This window comes from Medicago truncatula, chromosome 8 (assembly GCF_003473485.1).
Source record: "Medicago truncatula cultivar Jemalong A17 chromosome 8, MtrunA17r5.0-ANR, whole genome shotgun sequence".
Classification (NCBI taxonomy): Eukaryota; Viridiplantae; Streptophyta; class Magnoliopsida; order Fabales; family Fabaceae; genus Medicago; species Medicago truncatula.
The window spans coordinates 25,066,316-25,085,376 of record NC_053049.1 but is presented as its reverse complement, the minus strand read 5'-3'; the positions used below and the strand labels follow the sequence as shown (position 1 = coordinate 25,085,376).

The window sequence follows — 19,061 nt, the reverse complement described above, 5'->3', positions numbered from 1 at the left end:
TCTAAAGTGTGCAAGTCTATTATACCAAGCTTTAGGAGCTTGTTTAAGATCATAAAGTGCTTTAGTTAGTTTAAAAACATGATTTGGTTTTTCTTCATTTATGAAATCAGGTGGTTAGCTTACATAAACTTCTTCATTTAGAAAACCATTTAAAAATGTACTTTTCACATCCATTTGAAAGAGTTTAATGCTTTTATGTGCAGCATATGCAAGAAGAATTCTGATGGCTTCTAACCTTGCAACTGGTGCAAAGGTCTCATCATAGTTTTTATACATTCTTGTTGGTTGTAGCCGTGAGCAACTAACCTTGCATTGTTTCTGACAACCTTACCTTCTTCATCAAGCTTATTTCTGAAAACCTATCTTGTACCAATGATGGTTTTGCCTTGATTATTTGGAACTAAGTTACAAACTTTGTTCCTTTCAATCTGAGAAAGTTCCTCCTTCATGTCCTCAATCCATGAGTCATCAACAATAGTTTCATTGACTGATTTAGGTTCCATTTGAGAAATCATGTCATGTTGTTATCTTGAAAGGACAATTTGGTTCTTATACCATTAGTTATGCTTCCAATGATTTAATCAACATGATGATCTCCTACCATTCTCCAGCTTCTAGGTGGACTTTGGAGTGTTTGATCCTGAACATTCTGATCATCTTCTTTCTCCACTGTACTTACAGTGTTTTGAATGGGAACATTCTGAAGTGTTGGCACCTCAGTGTCTTCATTCTCTTTTGGTTGAGAATGTTCATCATATTCATCATATATGACATGCATACTAATTTCAATTGTCTGGGTTTTTAGATTGTACACTCTATAACCTTTAGAAGTTGTAGAGTATCCTAAAAAGATAGCTTTATCTGATTTATGATCAAACTTACCCAATTTTTCTTTATTGTTCAGAATGTAGCAATAACAGCCAAATATGTGAAAATAAGATATGCTAGGTTTAATGTTTTTCTAGAGTTCATATGGGGTTTTGTTAAGAACCTTTCTTATTGAAACTCTATTCAAAATGTAACAATATGTGTTAATGGCTTCTGCCCAAAAATAATCTTTAACGTTTGATTCATTTAACATTGTTCTAGCCATTTCTTGCAAGGTTCTATTTTTCCTTTCAACAACTCCATTTTGTTGTGGAGTTCTTGCACAAGAAAAATCATGTTTAATACCATTTTCATCAAAGAATGTTTTGAAGGATGCATTTTCAAATTCTCCTCCATGATCACTCCCTACTGTGATGATATTAAAACCTTTTTCATTTTGAACTCTTTTACAAAAGTTTTGAAACATTTCAAAAGATTCATCTTTGTGTTTTAAAAATAAAACCCATGTACATATGGAAAAGTCATCCACAATAACAAAACCATATCTTTTGCCATTTAGACTTGCAGTTTGAACTGGACCAAAGAGATCAATGTGAAAAAGCTCTAAAGGTTTCTGAATTGAAATAAACTCAATTGTTTTAAAACTGTTTTTTACTTGTTTACCTTTAATACAAGCTTCACATATCTTGTCCTTTTCAAAGCTAATCTTAGACAAACCTCTAACTAGATCAAGTTGAGAAAGTTTAGCAATGGTTTTCATACTTATATGACCAGCCCTTTTGTGCCAAATCTATTTGTCTTTTTCAAGAGACATAAAACAAGATTCAACTGGCATATCATTTAGTTCTAAAACATACAAGTTCCTTTTTCTTGATCCATAGAAAAATAGTTTGTTAGAGGAGGTTTGTCTTACTTCACATATGTTAGGTTTAAAGACAACTTCAAATCCACTATCACACAATTGACTTATGCTAAGTAGATTATGTTTTGAACCTTCTACATACTGAACATTTTCTATTTTAACAGAGTTAGGATTACCTATAACACCTTTACCTTTGATTTTGCCTTTGTCATTGTTTCCAAATGTCACCAGTCCTCCATCCGTCTTTTCAAAGGTTAGAAAACAATTCATGTCACCTGTCATGTGCCTAGAACAACCACTATCCAAGTACCATGGTTTTGTCCTTGCACCCTGAGGCAGGACCTAAATTTGACAAGATAAAAAATTTAGGTACCCATGTAATGTTGGGTTCTTGAGGGTTAGTTCTTATAAGAGATCTTTTCTAAAAGTAACATTATGTCTTTTATGATCAGATTTGTTATAGTAGAAACATGTCTTCTTGACCTTCTCAGCCTTTTGTGAACTTTCTGGTCTATTGAGATGAGAACGTTCTGAACTAAGATTAATCTTATTTTTCTTAATAATTTTTTTCTTAACATAACATACTGACTTATTATATACAAACTTATTACAGTGATAACATTTGATTCTCACGTTAGTCTTTTGAGGTACAAAACTTTCAACAATTTTGCTTGAATCTTTAAAGTCTAAATCAGATTTTTTACCACTTTCTCTTTGAGATCCCAAAATGTTTTGAAATGTTTTTGTAGACTTTATAAAACATGTAAGATCATTTTTCAATGTTTCAACTTCCTTTTTCAAAAACATGTTTTCATTTTGCATTTCAGAAGGTTTAGAAAGAATTCCTTTTTGTTTTCTGTTTAGTTCTCTTTGTTTTTCAGACATTTCAAAATGAGAATCTAGCAAAATTTGTATGGTCTTTCTAGACTCATCATACTTGTTTTGAAGTGTCTCTTTTCTTCTTTTATTTCAGAAAGTTCCTTGATTAAATAATGACATCTATTAGTTAAGAAGTTTGAGTCATATAAGAGACTATTTATTTTACTTTCAAGATCTTTATATAAAGAATCAGTTTTATAGATAGTTATCTCTTCCTCATCATCTGACTGAGCCATCAGTCCCATGTCAGTATCTGCATCTTCTTGAGGTTTTGATTCTTCCATGTCATCTCAGGTGATCATTGCCTTCTTGAAAGGAAGTTTTCTTTGCACCTTCTTGATGTCAGGACATTCACTCTTGTAGTGTCTAGTTTTGTTGCATCCAAAACAAGTGACTTTGTTTTTGTCAGCTTTAGTTCTAGTGTTGTTGTTGGTGTTTGGAAACTTCTTCCTGATTTGATTTCTTCTCATCATCATTCTTTGTATTCTTTTGGAGATTAGTGGAAGTTCATCTTCAGCTTCTTCTTCATGAACTTCTTCTAACTCTTGTGGTTCTTGCATATCATCATCAGCTACTGATGAGGTTTGCTGAGAGGCTTTCAAGGCAAGTGATTTTACCTTCTTCACTGGTTTGTCTCCTTGAAGTACTACTTCAGGAGCTCTCAGTGAACCAATGAGATCTTCAAGGTTCATAGATTTCAAATCTTTGGCCTGAGTGATTGCAGTGACGATAGGTCTCCACATAATTGGAAGACATCTCGGAATCTTTCCGATTCTTTCATGAGTGGAATATGCCTTTTCAAGAGATCTCATTTCATTTACTATTGTAGTAAATCTAGCATACATCTCATAAATGGTTTCATTCTCACTCATTTCAAAGACCTTAAACTTTCTGACTCCATTATCAATTCTAGTTTCTTTGATATGAGATGTACCTTCATGATGTACTCTCAAAGTGTCCCATACCTCTTTGGCATTTTTACACTCATCAACTCTTTCACTTTCTTTCATGGTTAGTGCACATGATAGAAAGAGTCTAGCTTTAGAGTTTAGTAATACCTGAGCTTTTTCACTCTTTCACATTATCATTGAGGTCCATAAGGAGGACCTTGGAGGTGGAAGTGTTGCATCATGTTTCGAAGTATTTGATTATTCTCTTCGAAGATGTGGTTGCCCCTTAGGACATCATTTCTTAGCCTGGGTAATTCAACATCTTGCCTTTGTTGCTCGGTGCTGATGGGATAAAACCGCAAGTGTACGGTTCTATCGAAGTAGTAAAATAAGAGTGTCGTTTCGACAGGGAGTTGTTAAATTCAATTAACTTTTTTTTGATGATTAGAAGAGAATCAAGTTGCAAAGTTGAGATTTTCAAACGGTTGAAAGATAGTATAATAAAAAGAGCCTTGGGATCATTGATTCATCTTAATGACAGGTCCTTCTCAAACCAAACTATTAAACCTAGAACCTTATGTTAGACCTAACTTCTAAAGACAGTTTCTCTTTTGTTCCTCTAGCAACCAAGCCTATTTCGTTGACTTGCTTACTATTAGATTTTGGTTCCTTTAATAACCAAGCCTATTTCGCTGACTTGATTACTATTAGTTCCCTTGAAGATCGAAACTTATATGTCTCAAAGATTGCAAAGACTATTTCGTTGCCTTTGCAACCCTTGTCTAAATTCACTTGTTCGAATATCAAAGCTCCACTTTCGTTTTATGAATTGATAATTGAGATGATGGATTAACAATTATCAAACCCTCCATATTCGTTTCCACGGTTTGATAATAGTTAATTCATGTTAAAACGGTGAATTTAGATTAGAGATTAGGGTTACATAAGATTAGGGTCAATAGCTTGGTTTGATTAGGATTATGTCATTTAGACTTATCCAACTATCCCAAGACAAGAGAAGTCTACTCACTCATGTTCATCGTAGACATAGAGTAGCTTGGTTTGTGATGGCTAGCTACTATATTTATAGTTTACATTCGACTTAGAATCTAAGCAATGTTCCACAAGAAACTGCGGGCTTTTTGGTATACCTAAAATAGGGTATCTTAAAATCTAAGCAAAAGCAGCAAAAGGTGTTCTGGGAGGTGGCACGGCCGTGCCAATGTTAGCATGGGCCGTGCCAAGCTTCTGACTTGGGGGAGACATATTTTTGTCTGCGAATCTTCGTATTTTTGCTCCGAATCAGCTCCAAACCCCTTTCTTTTGCTCCAACACTCAATCCATCACATATTCGTTCTTGAAATATAATAATATGGTAAAATAGTTCAAAAATAAAATTATATTGAAATAAAATAAACTTAAATCTAATTAAAGCGAAACTAAATATTATATTAAAATAGATAATTATTGACTCATCAGGTGCTTATCCTCTCAACCTCAGTGTTTATCCATGCCCATCTTTCATTTTCATTGATTCCTCCGGCATCATAGTCATGGTGCTCCTCATCATGGTGCAAGTGTGCACCTTCCTCTTCTCCAGCATTGTGCTCTTCATGTACCTGTGAACCATCACCAACATACAACAAATTTTCTTCCACCTCGGTCTTAGTCCGAGATGGGTTAGGAAGTATAATTAAAATATGCACATTGAGTTTGAGTGTATATGTCATGGGTGGACGATGCTTAATGAAGTTCATAGAGATAAGGGTCTCTATGTTAAGCTTATTGTTTCCCTCAATCTTGTTTATCCCTTGGTTCTCACTCACTCTCAATTGCCTTGCTATATATGTGATGATACCACCCACTACTATCTCTCCCTTACCATCAGACCTATTACCTACATAGGAAAGGTAATCAAGCAAGTAAAAGCAAGTGTTAACAGGGTGGTTATTAAGCATAGCCCACAGCATGAAAAGCTCATCTGTCCTAGTGTTCCCCAATTCAGTCCTACCCCAAATGGTGTCAGCCATAACTCTTTGAAGGTACCTAAGGACAGGGTTGTGAATGTTACTAGCTTTGTTGGAACGTGTATTAAATTGTCTAAGACCGTGATACGTTCCCAAAAGACGGCGGGTTGATAGTCAACCGGCTTTAGACCTTGATCCCAAGATTCATGGATGAACCCCGCATTCACGAAGCCCATCTCATTGCAAAAGTGTTGAATAGACATCTCATAATCAATGTTTAAAAGCCGGAAAGAGACTCTATGATTAGGGTTATCAAAATTCATCATATCCTTTGTAAAAACAATAGAACTTAAAAACTCATAGGTGAAATTTTCATACCCTCTCATAGGTCTCAACATATCAACCCACCCTAATCTTCCTAGCAAGTCAAACACATTGTCTCTAATGCCTAGTACATTCAAGCTATAAGAATCAGGGTATCTACAAGCATGTAAAGTTTTAGAGATGAGCACTTTATACCTATCCCTTTGCTTGTTGTCCTTGAATTGTATTCCATGATTCTTTGCCGGTGCTTTCTTCTTTGGGGGAGGTCCTCCGAAAGAGCTTGCTTCTTCTTTTCCACTTCTTTTTGAAGTCATTGCGTTGACCTTGGTTTGACTTCGTGTGGTTTTGGTGAATGTTAGGTTTTGGGATTGTTTTTGGTGGAAAATGTTGGTTTAGTTATGGGGTTAAGGTTTAAGTAAGTTTTATGAGTTGGGTTGTGGAGATTGGTGATGAATGTGGTTTTTGGGTTAGGTCAAATGGGATTACGAATTTGGGTGATTTTGGGTTTGGGTGGATGAAAGTTGTTTTTGATTGGACGGTTATGGTTGTAATGATGTTTAGGATTGATTAGGTGAAGAAATTTTATGAATTGGTGAAGTTTTGATGGAGATATGAAGGTTTGAAGGTTGTTGGATATGGAGGGTTTAGAGAGAAGTTTGAAGGAGGAGAGATGTTTGTGTTGGAGAATGAGGGAAGAAGAAGAAAAAATTTGTGTATATTCCTACCTGGGGTCGGGCACGGCCGTGCCAGCTGGGGGCACGGGCTGTGCCAAGCTTCTGGTGTTTTTGTGTGTTTGGACATGGCAAGGGATGGCACCGCCGTGCCAAGCTTCTGGAGTTTTGGGCTTCAAAATTTTTCATTTTCTAGAATCATGCTTGGACAACTACCAACAAAACAACTTAAAACAACGAAAAACAAACAAAACAAAAGCAGTTAAATGCGTGGGTTGCCTCCCACGAAGCGCTCCTTTAGAGTCATTAGCTTGACGGTTAGAAAGCATCCTTAGAAAGGATCAAAGAGATCATATTGTGTAGAAGACGCTAAGAAGCGTTCTTTCACATCATGATCTTTAATCATGCAACAAGAATAAAGAGCGGGACCTTTCATAATATTCTCCAACTCAAATCCTACCATTTCATCACTCAATTGAAAAAAAATCCTACCATTCTTAACATCAACTATAGCACCCGCAGTAGCGAGAAAAGGTCTTCCTAGAACATAGGGCAATCATGGTCCTCTTCTATGTCAACTATCATGAAATTTGTCGGGATGTATATATGTTCTATCTTAACGGGGATGTCCTCAACATATCCAACCGGTTGGATAGTAGAACGATCAGCTAACTTTAATGTCATCTCGGTAGGTTTCAACTCTCCTATTCCCATCTTCTTAAAAAGGGATAGAGACAACAGACTAACACTAGCTCCTAAGTCACACAAGGCTTTGTCTATGGTCTCACTCCCGATCATACATGGGATGGCAAAACTACCTGGATCTCTAAGCTTTGGACGTGGCTTCTTGATGATTTCACTATTTTCCCTTGTCAAAGCTATTGTCTCATTGTGATCTTTGAAAAAATTTCTTTTAAAAACTTGGCATATAGAGGCATTCGAGACAAAGCTTCCGCAAAGGGAATTTTAATGCAAATCTTCTTAAGTATGTTCACAAATTTATTGAATTGAGCCTCCAAGTTAAGCTTAGCAAGCCTTGAAGGAGCATTGTTCTTATCAAGCGGTTTCTCACTTTCTATCAAATCTTTCTCACCTAGAAGCTTAACACTCTCTCCCTTGGTACTTTTAGCTTTAGCAACGGTATCTTCTAACTTACAACCCTCAAAAGAAATAGCATTAACATGAGCTTTATGGTTGGCTTCGGTTTGACCAGAAAAGACTCCTGGTGTTTGAGAAGAGGTGGCCACTTGTTGGGCCACTTGGGAGATTTGGGTCTCAAGCATTTTAGTGTGTGTGGCGATAGAATCTACCTTGGTATTGAGTTTGGAGAGAGAATCGTTCAGAAATCCCGTTTGGTTTTTGAGCTCTTGAAGTTGTTTATTTTGGCTCATCATGCAGTTTTCCAACAAAATTTCGAAACTTGATTTCTAAGCAACCCTCTGGTTGTTTGCATAGCCAGGTGGTGCTACTTGTCCATAGAAACCTTGAAGGTTTTTATAAAAGTTTTGGTTTGGCCTCATTCCTTGGTTGTATTGAGCGTAGTTCATTTGCTCAATACTATTAGCAGCACTACCTAATTGACAATCAACACTAACATGACCAAATATACCACAGATTTCACAAGGAGGAGATGTAGGAGTAGGTGTGACAGCACTAACATTAAGTTTTGAAAATCTTTGGGTTAATGCATCAACCTTAGTAGCAAGGTGATCATAGTCAGAGACTTCGTACATATCTGCCTCTTTTTTAGAGGGTGTAGAAGCGGTGATGGCTCTCTCGTTGGTCCATTGATAGTGATTTTAAGCCATGTCTTCAATCAAAGCGTAAGCCTCCGTATAGTTCTTGTTCATTAGAGCTCCACTTGCAGCTGCATCAACAAACATCTTAGTGGTATATGATAAGCCATTATAAAAAGTGTGGACTATGAGCCACTTCTCTAAACCATGGTAGGGACAAAGTCTAAGCATTTCCTTGAAACGCTCCCACGCATCATAAAGAGACTCCCCATCTTTTTGATTAAACCGTCTGATTTGGTCTCTTAGTTTAGTGGTTTTAGAGGGGGGAAATAATCGGGCAAGGAATGCTCGCCTCATTTGATCCCATGAAGTGATGGAACCAACTTCTAGAGTGGAACCAAGCGCTAGCTCTATCCCTTAAGGAAAAGGGAAAAAGATGAAGTCTTACGGCTTCTTGGTTCTCTTTTATAGTGCCACTGAGTGTAACGCCCACTTTCGTTTAGTTAATTATTTAATCGAGTTTAGACGATTATAATATATTTATATAATATATGTGTGAGTTTTGTTGATTTAGATGATTTGGATGATTTTGATGTGTTTTGATGATTTGATGAGATTATGAGACTTATTTTATTGTTAAATAAAATAAGATTTGAAAATAAAATAAAATATTAAGTTGAGGGCTGTTTTGAGATTTTAGAGAGTTTTGGGGGAGAAAGTGAGATAAGATAAGATTTTAGGAGGAGATATAAAAAGAATAGACCTTGTTTTTAGAAAACAATTGCACGTACGATCAAACTTTGGAAAAAGGAGGAAAAAGCCAAGAGAAGAGAGAATCACCTTAGAGTGCTGCGATTTTCTTCAAACAAGGTAAGGGTGACACTAATAATTCAGTAATGTTAGTTTCTATGATTCTGATGATTAATTGACAAAGTTAGGATTGATTAGAAAGTTTTGAAATTAGGTCAAATCCCTAAAAATTGATGATCAAACGGTGAAAATTGATTAGATTGATGTAGAAACTGTCCCTTGACCTTAGAATATGTTTAGGATGAGTTATGGGATTGAAATTAGGCTTAGAACCGTGTGATTAGATGATTTTTCGTAGAAAACTGCATTCTGCCCGAGCCAACATTCATCGCTCGCCCTAGCGAACGATGATCCTCGCCTCGCGAGTGATGAAGTTCATCGCTCGCCACGCAAGCCAAAACCCCTCGCCTCGCGAGTTACATGTCGTAGCTCGCCACAGCAAGCAACCCTACTCTCCATAGCGAGCATGACCAGAGAGCATGTCGAATTCTGAGTTTTTGACTTTTGAGTTGAACCTTAGATGTCTTTGAGTACCCTTAGGTGTCTACTAAAGATTAGAGAATGATTTAGAACAAGATTGAACCTGGATCAACCTTAGTTGGGAATCTGGCTTGTACTCGCCATGGCGAGCAGATGCTCTCGCCTCGCGAGCACTTCCAGAACTGATTGCATTTGAGGATTTTGAGACCTGGGTTGCTTGGATTGATTAGGAAGGAACCTTAGGTACTAATGAGACCTATTTAAGATATTAATTGAGAACTGTGAAGCTATTATGAAATGCTAAGTGATTATAATGTGATTTATTGATTGATTGCATTACTTGAATTATTATTGAATGATCAAGAAATTGTTGAAGATGAATTGATATTAAGCTGTTGATGTGATCTGAATTATGCTGCTATTGTTAATTAACTAAGTTGCATGAGTCTGAATAAGATAATTAAATTGATGATGAACTCCAAATTATTGGATATATAAGAGATTTGATGATTAAGATGTTTTGTTGAAAGAGTCCATGCATTGGCATACATTGAGCTTTGTCCTCACCACGATTTGAGCTTTGTCCTCACCACGATTGGAGCTTTGTCCTCCCCACGATGCTATAAGTATATTAATACTTTGATGACGATTGGTACCGCATGCATATAAGAGGTCTAAGTTGCATTGTCGCATTTGTCGAGTCTAAAGATGTTATGTTATTGATGATGATTGAATGCTGTGATTACTTGTTAATTGTTATCAAAGATGCAATGATGATTAAGACTGTTTATGATGTTAATTATGTTTTCGAATTATATTGATTAATATTATTGTGTTATGAAATCTCACCCCTTCTGCTTGAAAATGTTGCTCTTCGTATGAGTAACTTGCAGGTGATCGAGCTTAGTGTGAAGATTGCTGTCGTGAGTGGCCTTGCCTCACTGTGTCGTCTAGGTCGCTCTGATACGTAACGGGATGGGGTTTTCATGATTTGCATGCTTCATTCTTTTACGTGTTCATTTATGATATTAGACTGAATATTTATGAGATGTTTTAATGAGGCCTGCGTGCCAAGACTTTATGATGATTAGAATTTATTTCCGCTGCTATTTGGTTGATGAAGGATAAATTATTATTTATCTATGTTTTGAAGATTTTAAGAATATGATATCCCGTTAATTGTTGTTTACTCTGATTATATGTTTGAAATTTTTATATTGGAAAAACGGGGTGTTACACTGAGTCTTAAGAAAGAAGAGATATGGAGATTTGGATCCTCAGTGGGTGATCCAGAAAACTGATTTTGCTGCACAAAATTGAGTAGTGCAGGCTTAATCTCAAAGTTGTTACCTTCAACCGTTAGGTACACAATAATAGCTTCTGGCTCTTCCGTATAAGGTGTTGCATACTCTTTGAGCGTACGTTCAACCATAACGATATTATTTCGTGCCTCTCTCTTTTTCTTATGCAAATATCTTTCGATCTCCGGAATGAATTCTCCAAGACTTTTAGTTCTTCGCATAAAAAATTGAGAACCCAAGAAGTTAACGGTAAAAGAAAGAAAGAAAGAAGTAGAAGAAAAGAGAAAAGGGAAAAGAAAAGATTCTAATCACTAAGAAAAATTTAATCAAATTAGTTAACTCCCCGGCAACGGCGCCAAAAACTTGATGGGATAAAACTGCAACTGTACGGTTCTATCGAAGTAGTAAAAAGAGAGTATCGTTCTGACAGTGAGTTGTTTAATTTAATTAACTTTAATTGATGATTAAAAGAAAATTAGGTTGCAAAGTTGGGGTTTTCAAATGGTTGAAAAGATAATATACTAAAAAGAGCCTTGGGATCATTGGTTCGTCTTGGTGACAAATCCTTCACAAACCAAACTATTAAACCTAGAACCTTATGTTAGACCTAACTTCTAAAGACAGTTTCTCTTATGTTCCTCTAGCAATCAAGCCTATTTCACTGACTTGATTACTATTAGAATCCTTGAAGTTCGAAACTTATATGTCTCAAAGATTGCAAAGACTATTTCGCTACCTTTACAATCCTTGTCTGAATTCACTTGTTCGAATATCAAAGCTCCACTTTCGTTTTATGAATTGATATTTGAGATGATGGATTAACAATTATTAAACCCTCCACTTTCGTTTTCACAGTTTGATAATTGTTAATTCATGTTAAAACAATGAATTTAGATTAGAAATTAGGGTTACATAAGATTAGGGTTAAAGCTTGGTTTGATTATGATTATGTCATTAGATTTATCCAACAATCCCAAGACAAGAGAAGTCTACACACTCATGTTCATCGTAGACATGGAGAAGAAGAGGAAAAGCATAAAAGTAAATAACAAGAAACTAATGGAAAAGAAAATAACTATTATTAAGAAAGACAATTGTCACTTATTGAATTCCAAGAATAAAATATGAATGTTATTGATAGCTAGCTACTCTATTTATAGTCTTATATCGACTTAAAACCTAAGCAACTATTCAATATAATGTTCTACAAGAAACCACGGGCTTTTTGGTCAAAACAGGTAGCTTGTTTCTGAAGCAAAAGCAGAAAAAAAGAACCCTGAAGCTTGGCACGGTCGTGCTAGTGGGAGCATGGGCCGTGCCACCTCTCTGACTTGGGGAGTGACATATTTTTGTCCCATATTTCGTATTTTCATCCCGAATCAGCTCCTAATCCTCTTTCTTTTGCTCCAAGATTCAATCTATCAAACATTCGTTCCTGAAATATAATAATATGCAATTAAAGTAAAATAGTTCTAAAAGGAAACAATATTTAAATAAAATAAATTTAAATCTAAATAAAACGAAATCAAATATTATACTAAAATAACTAATTAATAACTCATCAAACTCCCCCACACTTGAATCTTTGCTTTTCCTCAAGCAAAAGACATAGACAAAGTGGATTCTGCATACATCAGAAAGTTAATTTCCCATATTTGCCTAGGGACTGGTGCAGGAGAGATAAAGTAGATTCTGCATCTTCATTCCCATGCTTTGGGGGATTGTGTGGTCCTTGTACTGTACCAACTCCCATGTGTGTCTATCTCTGAATGAGCAAGACATATTTGCTTTGCTTTTGCTTTTTCACCTACTGTATTGTTCATAAAGTAAGCATGTGCAAAGCTGAACATTCTGAGTGTAAAATTCCAATATTTTATATATATATATATATATATATATATATATATATATATATATATATATATATATATCTTAATTGATTTTCTTGACCAATTTATTTTATGTGCGAGAAATTTCAAATCTTGGTATTCCTTACTCTGGTTTGTTAATTAGATTTTCTCTCATATAGTGCATTTATATTAATCAATTCTGTGTGCCAAAAATAGGATAATAATTCCTTACATGATTTAATTTCAAATAATTTAATGTTGTATTATTATTTGTAATCTATTTTAGAGTTAATTAATTTTATTATATTAATTATTATTTTGATTGGTTTTCTATTTTGATTTGGTCACACAACACGTTTTTCCTTCCCTAATTACATGCTTCAACTCATCTCCTATTTACATGGTTTTGTGGCCTTGCTTGGGAGAAATAATAGGTAACCAACCCATCTTCCTTTTATTGTTGTTGCCTTAAATTGTGGAGTCAAGGAAATAGATATTTAGTTCCTAAAAACAAGCACATGATAGCTACATATTAACTCACAGTCAGTTGGCTTCTGACTAATCAAACCAGTCGAATCATTCTTCTCTAATTCTCAGCATCCATTCTCTTTCAATTACACAATTATCACCCTCTTCCCATCTTACACAATTATTAGTTTAACCTTTCTTTCCATACTGAGATTTTTGGTAGCACGGCTCCATTCCAGTCACTCGTTAATCTCAAATAATTCTTAGGGTGCATCAAGCAATACCTATAGCATCTCTTTTAGTCACATTTGCGTAAGTACTACCTGACCGAAATGCCATTCCAATTCCATTCTTTTCTTGCTCTATTTGTCTAATACTAATCCTAAATTATTCATGTTGAAGCTTTGACCTGGCCTCCCCTGTGATTTTAATTTTTGTGGCCTTAGAGTGTGCTAGGAAGGAAAGCTCTCGAGGTAAGGGCTTTTTCCCCATACGTTCTTGCTAAGTGTTAGGACTGTGTTATTAAATAGTGGTTGCAATTCTTGTCTCTTGAAAAGAAAAACAATTAAAATATTTTTTTATGTGGTAAAATCTAATATTTTCTTACGTGGTAAAATCTAATATTTTATAAGAGTGATTATTTTAATCGAGTTTTATATGATAGTTGTATATAATGTGATGTGGAATGTTAATTGTATTTTATTTTATTATGTTTATATGTTTTTGTGATGCTGAGAAGGACATGTTAGATTTTGATTAATTAACGAAAATGAAAAGAGATGAAAATGTGAGTCTTATTGAAAAGATTGTTTTTGATCATGTTCATGGTGATGTGAGATATATATTCATGGTGATGTGAGATATATAATTATTTTCTGTGTGGTGCCTAAGTGGCGGGTTACTATTATATTCTGTGTGGTGTGGTGCCTTAGTGGCGCGGGTTACAATTATATTATGTGTGGTGCCTTAGTGGCGGGTTAATATCATACTGCATTTATTTTCATGATCATGCATGGCATATGCATCTGTGCGGTGCCTGTGTAGCGGGTTATTTCTGTGTGGTGCTTGTGTGGCGGGTTATATCTGGATCATATAGTTATAAGAGCATGCATCTTACACATAATTGCATTGAGTCTGTTGTATACATGTGATTGATTATTGACTTAAAACTATTTTATTGCAAATAAGATGTGCGTGAACCTTACTTTGAAGCATATGACTTCAATGTATTTTTATTAATTCTTGTTGATTTGATATTATCTATTTTATGATATAGTTTCTGGTGCTTTGAGTATGAACCAATTTGGATAATGAAATTGACCCTTACATTAACATTTTAGGTACCAATGAAGAGATAGTCTATGATTTGAAGTTTTTGCTTGAAGTGCGTACGGGGGACGAAATTGGGTTTTTGATTGAATTGTAACTTTAGTAGAAATGAGAGTTAGCCTCACCCTTACCTTAGATTGATGAATCAAACTCTACCAAAATCTAATTCTCCTCACTTGGCTCTTCTCCTAGCTTTCTCTTGGTTTTTCTCCCAAAATTTGTTTGTACGTGAAACTGCTTCTGACTTCTCAATTTTCCTAACTCCTAAACTTAACTCCCCTTTATTTTATTTAACTCCCACTTAATTCACTTAATTATTAATTAACCCCAAAACTCCAAATAAATTCTACTTCTCACTTAATCTATTAAATAATAAAAATAGTCATTTAATAAAATACCCCACACCATAAAATCAACATAAATCATTTAAAATCATATAAAAGACTTTAAATCAACCAAAAGTAATTAAATAACAACTAGGGCGTTACACAAACTACCGACGTCTAGGGAAACGAGTTATACAGAATTTATGTAAACTGATTTGTTGACCACCCCTTTTATTTTAATGCATTGAATTTTACCTTTTCCTTGAGTTTAAGTGCATAAACTTACTTTTATCTTGCTTTATTTTAAGCTTTTTACTTGCAAACTCAAACCTGTCGAGAGACAATGCCTTTTCTTTCAAACCCGTCCTGCTCTCTAAGCAACCTGAGTGCATTTCGTGGCCTTTTTTCAAACTTTTTCCTATAAAAAACCTTTGCACAACGGTCTTGAGATTTCTAGTTCAATCTCGCTTGTAATAATCAGAACTAGCCCCCGTTTGCTAAAATCATAGGCAAACAGTTATATATATATATATATATATATGATGAATATATGACGATGTGATATGATGAATATATAACGATGTTGATATGGTGATGATATGACGATGATGTTGATTTTAATTGTCGAGACATGATGTGAGGTTCATGCATTCATGGTCAGTCCTATTTGATGACAAGTATTTGACGATAATTGGATTAATCAGTAACATACCTCTGATTATCTAAATATTTGACGATGAGGGATCACTCAAAGACATACCTATGATATCCTAAAAAAATGGTACCACATGCATATAGAGACAAGTTAGGAACATTGCATACATGTGAGTCTATGTGTAAGATGTGTACTTGACTATGTGTAACTATGGAAAATGTGTGATTTGACGATGGTGATGATGTGTGAATGTTATGTATTCAACTTGAAGATTATTTGATGATGCGGCTACTTGCTTATAATCTTGTGATGATGTTTGAAGTTGTTATATCTAATTGAATAAGTAAATGAGAATACATGTGAATATTGTATGCTTATGTAAAGTATGTATGTATGTTGTTGTTGTTTATCCTGAAGCTATACATACATTCATATTTTCATTTGTTGAATATTTCTCACCCTACTTGTTGCAGGTTGGACACCTACACCCTTGTGGTGTAGACTTGCAGGTTGAGAACATATAGTTACTGTGAGTTTTTCGATGATGGTTTTAGAGCCTACTCATTGTTTACCGCTTTCTTTTGGAGTCTTGTCTAATGGTACTCTGATTAGGATTGTTTGGATTTTATTTATGTTATCACATTATGTTTGAAGAACCTTGAGTTCTTTTGAGGATATATTTATTCACAGATATGATGTATGACATTTATGTTGATGAGACTTATTTTCTGTTGTGACTTGATATTTTATGATGAGTTTCCATTTGTGTTGAATGATAAAGAATAGCACCTTAATATGTTCTTTTAATTGTTTGAATTATTATTTTAAAATAGTACGTGGAGTTCATGGTGTTATAGTGGACACTAGAGATAAGATGGTACTAGTCCCTCCTACATAAAATCATGATGGAAAATATTTTAAAACTAGTTGCCGAACCTCAAACTATAATGAATCCTACCATAAAGTGGTTGATCAAAAAGAAGTGGTGACACTACTGGAAGAAGGCACAATTAATTTAATGTATGATAGTAAATGGGTGAGTTTAGTCCAAGTGGTTCCAAAGAAAGGGGTGACATTGATTTGCAATAAGAAAAATGATTTGATACCAACTAGAATAGTCATCAACTAAGGAATGTGTATATATTATAGGAGGATAAATCAAACTATTATAAAAGACCATTTTTCATTACCATTTATGGATCTAATATTAGAAAGAATTAAGTCCTTTAAGTTTGTAAACGTTTTCAATTTAGTTTTTAGGTTAACCAAACATTACAAAAACGATGATGTGGTAGTTAAGTGTATGATGTGACATGTTGATGGGCAAAACACGGCGTTTTGGGAACAAGGAAATTGAGTTTGGGTTTTTGAGAGAGAGAGAGGGACCGAAGTTGGGGAAATCGCAACCCTAATTTGGATGGAAAATCTGTGATTCTAGTTGATTTGTACATGAAATTGCAAGTTCTTTCTACCTTAAAGGTTAGTAATCGCTTTTCAACATGCCACATCATACACTTAATTGTCACATCATTTTTGTAATGTTTCGTTAAATATATGACTAAATTGAAAACAAACTTAAATGACTTATGTGTGATCAAAATAACTTATATGTTACAAACCTCAAACTTAAAGGATTTTTAGTGTAATTTAGCCAAAATTATAACTAATGAAATTTCCATAAAGTGAATATAAAGTGATTAAAAGGATCCCAGGTGTAAGCACCAAAATCTAAATTTCATAAAAATTATTTATAATTTACACACATTAAGAGCATATAAACAGCCATAGCAAACATAAAGTGATTAAAAGAAGAAAATATACAAACATGCATGCTATTTACGATGGTAACATTGGCCAACGTACAGTCCACATATTCCTTTGCATTTGCATTTGATTATGGCAAATCATCCATAACAAAGAAACAGTTATAGAATGGGCCAGTGTTTTATTAATTAAAATGATAGTGATTTTAGTATAAATAATGAAATTTTTCTAGATGATTTAAAAAAATTATGGTTGAAAAATGTTTAAGTTTAAAAATCATGAATGTACATTAAAACTACTTTTCGGAAATATGGTTGAAAACTCTTGGATACCATAAATTATGTTTTTGATATAGTTTTATTTATTTTCAGCATAAAGGTTATTTTAAAGAAAATAATTTTTGAAATGAAACTTACACCTAAACATAACTTAATTATTAAAATTCATTTTTCTTTAAAATCTTAAACAAACATATATATATATATATATATATATATATATATATGGATTTTGCTAGAAGACACATTTTATTAGGTATCTTTTAGCACGTTATTCTATGAGCATTTGTTAAAAGACACCAACTAATTTTTATGAAGGTGTCTTTTAACAAAGTTATAACTAAAAAGTGAAAATCACATCTTGAGGTGTGGGTTGCTAAAAGGCACCTTCATGGGTGGCTTATATATATATATATATATATATATCAAGTAATCTTTAATAAATAACACACATATTATCTTTCTTTTTTAGAACAACTACTCTATGGAAAAGGAGATTCTCAAAGCATATGCATGCATAATAGTAGCGTGCTCTTTTGATGGAGATGTAACAATCTTTAAAGAGTCGAGATGAAAAGTAGCAACAAACTCATGTAAGGTTAAATTGTTTTATTAACTAACTTTTGAGTAGTGTTAGATTTGAGAATTTAAAGTGTGCTCTTTTAAGATATATGGTTCAATTATTCCTTTTGCCAATTTTCGGTGAACAATTTTGACTTCTTAAAAAACAATATTAGAGCAATAAGGGAGTTTTAAATATTGATGAGTTTATGAGTTGCCAAACATCAACTAATTAAAAGCCAATACAAAATGGCCAATATTTTTGGAAATTCATACAAAATGATGAAGATTATTATTTATTTTTCTAGAAACTTGATATTCAATACAATGACCGACTAATTCGGAATCTAATCTTATTGTACATTGGTGGAGGGTTTTTTTAAAGTCAAAGTAAGTTTTGTATGTATTAGCATACGAAAATATGTGTCTCACAAAGTTTTGGTCACTGCCTTAACAATTAAATAGTTTTCACTATTAGACTTTTGACATTAAATAGTTTGCTTAAAAATTATTTTATGTAAATATGTTTTATAAGTGTACTTTTGAAGAGAAATGATATTTTTTTAAGGAATAGAGAAATTATATTTGTACGGATAATTTGTGACAACTTTTTTTTATATTCATATTATTTTTACTTTCTCTCTTTATTGTTTTGATTTATGTGTCATTAACTAATTATTTTAAAAATTTATGGTTGTCTTAAAGGTTGTCATACAAATTATTGTTTAAATAACACACCTCATTTTTTAATTAAGGGTTATAGTCTATTAAAAAAACAAGGGGTATAATGACCTTTCAATAAAGCTTGCAGAGACAGAAAAGTATTTTATGATATGGGTGTTCGCGGTGCGGTTTGGTTTGATTTTGAGGCTAAAAGTCATCTGAACTGCAAGATAAATATGTATGCTGTTTGGTTTGGTTCGGTTGACTTTTAAAATAAAATTTGAACCAATGCGGTTTGGATAAGATCGGTTGGTGCAGTGTTTTTAGACAATAATTTTTTTGTTTTCAACCTTAAAAGCAAATTAAAAAGCTAAAACACAACATATTTTTGCAATATTTTAAATTTCATACAATTTTAT

The 19,061-nt window shown here is 33.9% G+C and overlaps 1 long non-coding RNA gene and 1 other non-coding gene across 2 annotated transcripts; both read left to right on the top strand.

Moving 5' to 3' along the window:
* Positions 1 to 8,359: 8,359 nt before the first annotated feature.
* On the top strand, positions 8,360 to 8,466 carry LOC112417671 (small nucleolar RNA R71). Its single transcript, XR_003008264.1, has one exon. It is a non-coding gene; the product is annotated as a small nucleolar RNA R71 (small nucleolar RNA).
* Positions 8,467 to 12,959: 4,493 nt separating this feature from the next.
* LOC112417260 (uncharacterized) lies at positions 12,960 to 16,113 on the top strand. Its single transcript, XR_003007842.2, has 3 exons — positions 12,960 to 13,378; positions 13,469 to 13,539; positions 15,850 to 16,113. It is a non-coding gene; the product is annotated as an uncharacterized lncRNA (long non-coding RNA).
* The last annotated feature ends 2,948 nt before the right edge of the window (positions 16,114 to 19,061 follow it).